Consider the following 6,415-nt stretch of genomic DNA (forward strand, 5'->3'; position numbering starts at 1 on the left):
TTCCATCATGCCTCTTACCACATTGCTTACACTCCGATATAGGCGACTTAACCGACTTGGCTCGATTAGAGCTGAATGAGGTGTTACTAATCCTATTTAAAGAAATACTTTTTCCTCTGAATTCTTTATTCTCGCTCCTTCCAAACTTTTTCTGAGACTTCCGGCTGGATTCTTCTTAACCTGATGCTTCTTCCATATCATCTATCTTTCACTATCTTCTTTTTCTCTAGCGGCTAACTTTTGATCAAATTCAATTACTATGGCGGCTTGAACTATGGAAGGATACGTCTTACATTATAATGCCACCACTCTACAACGAATTGCAGGCGTCAATCCTTGTTAAAATCTCCTTGCCTTTTGTGCTTCAAAGCGTACATAATCTGGTACAAACCTAGCCAACTCTGTGAACTTAGCCTCATACTCAGCTACACTTCTCTCTCCTTGATTTAATTCTAGAAACTCAATCTCTATTTGACTCCGCACACAATCTGGGAAATACTTTTCCAAAAACAACTCAGTAAACCTAGCCCATGGAATAGGGCTTTCTCCTTCTAACGCTCTGGTTGACTCCCACCAATAATTTGCTTCATTCTTTAAGAAATAGCTTACATAATCAGTCTTAAGATTATCACTTACTTGAACGAGGTTGAAAACTTCATCCATTTATTTTAACCATGCTCCAGCAGCTACTGGATTTGGTTCACCTTGAGACTCAAGAGGTTTAACACTCTGGAAATATTTAAAACTAGCACTTTGATTCACTCCTTGTTGTTGTTGCTGCAACAGTAGTTACTGCTGCTGAACCCGTTGGATTAACTGCAACTGTTGTTGCTGCTGCTGGCGTAACAAATCTAGAATTTCATTTATAGTTGTACCATCCGCAAAACTACTACTATTTTCTTTAGAATGGGTAGCTTTCTTGGGTGGCATCTTCCTGAGATATATAAATGAGTTTATTTAAAACATAACAAAATGTTTGACAAAAGATATCACCGTTTAAGCGATACACCTGTATCAGGAAAAATGCTGCCCAATCACAGTACCCATGTATTTAATACCGGGGTTAATTTATAAAAGAAATCTAGATTAATGGCATTAGCAATTACAACAACAATGATAGTAGCAGAATCAACAACAGTTCAGGAAGACTAGGATACAAAGAAACTAAACACCGTCGCACGACTCCTCAATATAACAGCAACTGACTAACTTCCCGTCACTACTCAATCACCACATCAACTTTAATATACCACAAGACTTGGCTGGCTATATCAGCCACCCACATTGAACAAACTGATAAATCAGGTCAATTTTAAGGAACGCTAAACTCTTCCAGGCACCATAGTCCAAATTTCAACCAACCTTTTCTCCAAGGATGATTTCTTATTGCACTCAAGTGATTCATCAATCATTGAATTACCTTTCCTAAGGCTATAATTCCACTATTAGATCCTGAACCCTTGCTACTATTATTATTTTTAAATAACCCCCTGATATAGGACTTTCATTCTTCCTGATAGTCACTCTGACTTGCTTTCAGTAACGAGGACCATCTAATCGCAGAAATTCATTATCATATAATATCAAATGAAATTTCAAACTTAAGGGAATCGAATAAGAAGAAACAGTGAAGAAGTTGTAGGTATAACTGAGAGCAACCATACAAGTACATAAGATGGCCAGTCTTAGTACCGCACAATTCACAACACATACTTCGGTGGCGTCCCACCAGACACTTTTGTCACATAGAAAAATGGTCAACTCATATGCATTGTTTGCCTCAATCAACCGAAATAATTACTGAGGAAAGAAACAATGTTTAGATAGAAAATTCACAAATAGGGAGGGAGAAAATCTGAAATATAATGGGATCAACAGAATCCTAAGTTGCTTACTCTGAATTTGACTTCCTTGTAGATAAATAAGCAACTTATTGGGAAACAGGAATTCATTATGGAAAACAAAATATGTCTCAAGAAATGTGTATAATATTTAAGATATAACAACAATACTTATCCCCGTTCTTCATGAAACTTGGTTGTCATAGCAGCCACCGACTATTATCATTCTATTTGATCTCACTAGGGTCACACACTCGGTCCATTAACATCACTTGACATCGAGAATGATATATTTAGGGATAATATGGGTGCCCATATAGCTGACACACCAAGGATCCGCGCAAAAGCTGAAATCTCGCGATCAGACTCGTTTTTCTCGGAGGAAACGTACTCTAAACTAGGGTAGTTGCAGCTAATCCTCAATAGACGTCAGGGTTACGTCTTCGAAACCCTTGACTGAACTTATAAACTCGCTCCTCTGATTGAGTTGCTGACTCATATTTATATATAAACCTTCCTATACTCTTCTGACTCTAATCCTAACCTAAATGAGGTACTCGAACCTGTAGCTCTGATACCAACTGTGACGGCCTCAACCCCAAATCAGGAGTTGACGTCAGCAACAACAATAATAATAAACATAATATAATCTAAATTACTAATTATACATAACCACGACCCCTTTACCAAGACCTTTTTCAGGTTCAAGTATGATTTAGGTTACAACTATTACAACACCAACCTACACAAACCGACCTGACACTACTAACTTAATACATCAACTCAATAGACCATCTTTGGTCCAACACACTACCTCAGAGGAGCCTGGCACGAAAGGCACTGGAACTCTGCCCTAACTACCGCAGAGGAATCTCTTAGGTATCTGCAATACATGTATAAAATATTCTGCAAGGGTGAGCAATTGCTTGCTCACCAGTACCACTATATGAATAACAAATAAAACAATTTATGATAAAATAGTGATAGGAACAAAGATTATAACTTGCTTGCAAAACATGTAAAACATTCATAAATTGGATACTCAAAAATAGCATGCTTTCAACAAAACAAACGTAGTAGTGTGCTGTGTACAAATACCAGAGTTTAATTCTAGCATGCCATATTCATTTTCAAATCCACTGTATAACTCACTTGTTCCGTTACGAGAATCACAAAGCCAAATCAGATACGTACGAATATGTGAAGACAACTGATCAGGATATCAACACCAGATGGCTCTAACTGCCATCCCATTTACATGTTCCGGAACTTAGAGACTAGCTAGATCTCTGACCTACTGGACTAATCAGTTATATAGTGTGCGCAACCGACTTAGCCTCTCATGCCACCTCAATAGGCCTACTCCGGCCCCTATGTATCCCATATCTAATCATTTTATCCAGTTTTCAAAACACTTGTACCTATCTCATTTTCAAAATCATTCATTTTACCAGCACACATATAAAATCCAGTTCACAAATCATTTCATTCGAGATAGGTACCTTTCGAAGTTACTTTTCCCCAAAATAAATTGAAAACAGTGATTTATAACTACATGGGATACGTAACTTAAAACGTTTCCGTTCCATTACGAGAATAAAACATTTAGCTATTCATATGTACTGAACCATAAAAAAATGGTCAGGGGTACTTTCCTTGCAGAGCTTTACAGCTATTACTGATTGACCTTGGACTAACTTGGACACTCGGCTTTACCGCCTCACTATCAGACTATCCTGGATCCGACTTCAACGTTTAGGTCCTTCGCTTGGAACCTTGCTACGCTTGTCGATTGATCACTAGGTTAACTTTAGTCCAGTGCCACTCTCGGGCCTTCCGACTATAACCTACAGAGTCGAAATACCCTACTTTAGACTTTCGATTATGCTTGACATATCCTCGCTAGCAAACCTACCCATTCGATATCAAATCCCGACTCGTAATTACACATATTAATACGATACACATAGCAATCAGGGTTCACGTACTTAAAACTCGGCTCGATATTCATTTTCGGAAATCACATATACTTGTCACTGTAGGAAACAGGGTTGTCAGTTATAACTTATAAAATATATTCTTACAACACGCAGACACATTTCATAAAAACAAGGTTATTAACCATTTTTTACAATATGCATGTATGAACGTACAATAATTTTTTATAGGTATATAACTATATACACTTGACGGATATCCCCCGATAATTTACAGGATATGCTCCCGAAATTTGGGCAGCGTCTCCTTTGTTTATCGGACTACCCGTCGAACAATAATCGACGTCAAATTAATCACAACCAATTACAGCTATAATCCGAATACAATTCCCAACCTCCGATTCAACCCAATCATTTTAATCAAAATTCCATAATTTCCGAATTCGAATATAACTACAGTTATTATTTATTATTCGTATTTCATATTTATTTATTTTAAAATATTAGGACTCAGATACACATCATTATCGTCCACTGTTGACTCACCGGAGTTCATCGTCAACAGCGGTATAATTCATTGGTTCCCGTTATGTTACGGGTTTCCAAATAAATTACGCCGATTAAAGTTATTTACCCGCAATGAAAGTTTTTATTTCACGAGTATTACTCATTTATTTCCCTACAGTAAAAGGAAATAAAAATAAATTTTTCAATAACCAAGGCCAATTGCATAAACTGGTTCAACAGTAAAGGCCCGAATAATCCGGCCCAAACTGCAAGCCCAAAGAACCATCCCAACAGAAAACAATCACAGAGAAACAAGAGCACAGTACAGGGAACCATGCGGCCACGCCGCAGCAACACATACACACACGAACCCATAAAATACACACACATAATTGCACACACGAACACGCAAAAACATACATACAATTCACAGAGCCAGGGTAACCACAGAAATCAGCCGGCCGAAACTCACCAGAGAAACGCGGCGGCAGAACAGGGTGGCTGAAATGCGGTGAGGACAAGGAAACGGGGAGAGGGAGTGGAGAGAGAGGAAGAAGAGAGATATAGGAGAGAGAATCGAGAAAATTGAGAGAGAGAGAGAGACTGTAGAGATGAAGAACAGAGTGAAAGGGGAAACCCCCTTTTACTTATTTATTTTTTTTTATTTTAGTTCCCCCTCCTGAAATTACAACACCTGGAAGTACATAAACTGAGAAGCATACACGTTGCATTTATGATAAATACAAAGATTTAAGGGCCCGATTTGTTCCAAACATAAAATTATCGGACCAAGGTGCGAATAAAACAATCCCTGAAAATTACGAAAATAGTTTTAAAATATCGTAAATATCCTGAAGTTTATGAAAATGTAATTTCCATAATTTTAAAACAATTTCTAAAATGTGGTTTGTACCCGCTTTCGACAATTAAAAGAAACGACGCGCGGGTGAAATTAATCCTGAAAATTTCCAAATTAATTTTAAAATTCCCAGAATAATACGAATTAATAAAATATGAGTTTCGTGATTTTTGAAGAATTCTGGAATTAGATATGGAATTTACAAATAAACTCATTCAGAAAATCATTTGAAGATAAATAATTAGTGAAATATTGATTTCTCAATTTTATAAAATCCCAAAATAATTATTGTAATTATAAAATCAATAAAACAATTTTAAAGACAATCCAAATATTTTTGGAAAATAAATTTGCCATAAAATCACTTTTAACAACGAAACCAAAAATAATATGGTGCAACAAACAACCATACGAACAATCCACGCATCCGAAAATCATATATAAATAATGATAAATAAAACACAAAGATCCCAAATCAATATACAATTCTTTATTTAATTAATTATGCAATAATTACATTCTTAAATATCACAAAAATATACGAGTCGTTATAGCTAACATATTTTCTAAAGTCTATTTTTCTATTTCCACATTTAGTGCATCAAATCTTCATACAATCTAACAGGTCTGTGACCTTCCTTTGTCAATCTCATCTTGGCCCTTGATCTTGCATTCTTCAAGCTACATTTGTAGACTTTCCAATTCAATGATAGAATTGTTTATTGATTGATAATCTTGGATCTTCAAGTTGTATGTATTATGAATTCAGAAGTTGTTGTCGAGATCTATTTTATTGTGTATAGAACTCACATATCGATAAGTAAAATAACTTTTCGATATCTCTACTTCTCTGTAAGTACTGTGACTTGTCGAGATCTCCAGTCTCCACAAGTAGATTATCTTGTCGATATCTACAATTCTCTCTACTTGGTTTTGACTTGTCGATATCTCCAGTTCCCTATAAGTAAATTTTGACTTGTCGATATCTCCAGTTTTCTAGATGAGTTTTATGACTTGTCGATATCTCCAATTCTCTATAAGTAGATTTTGACTTGTCGATATCTCTTTGGACTTCTCATACATCTTTATACTCCTTGATCTGTGACTTGTCGATATCTGACTTAGAATATTTTTCCAAAAATAACATTATCCAATTCCAAGCTTCTACACTTCTCTCTGAGGCATGATTAGGATTGATCTTCTTCCATAGTTTATTCCTTAGCTTGATGGTTGTTCATAAAAAAATCCTTCAGTCTAATCTCCTTAGCATT

Source organism: Apium graveolens, chromosome 8, assembly GCF_009905375.1.
Source record: "Apium graveolens cultivar Ventura chromosome 8, ASM990537v1, whole genome shotgun sequence".
Classification (NCBI taxonomy): Eukaryota; Viridiplantae; Streptophyta; class Magnoliopsida; order Apiales; family Apiaceae; genus Apium; species Apium graveolens.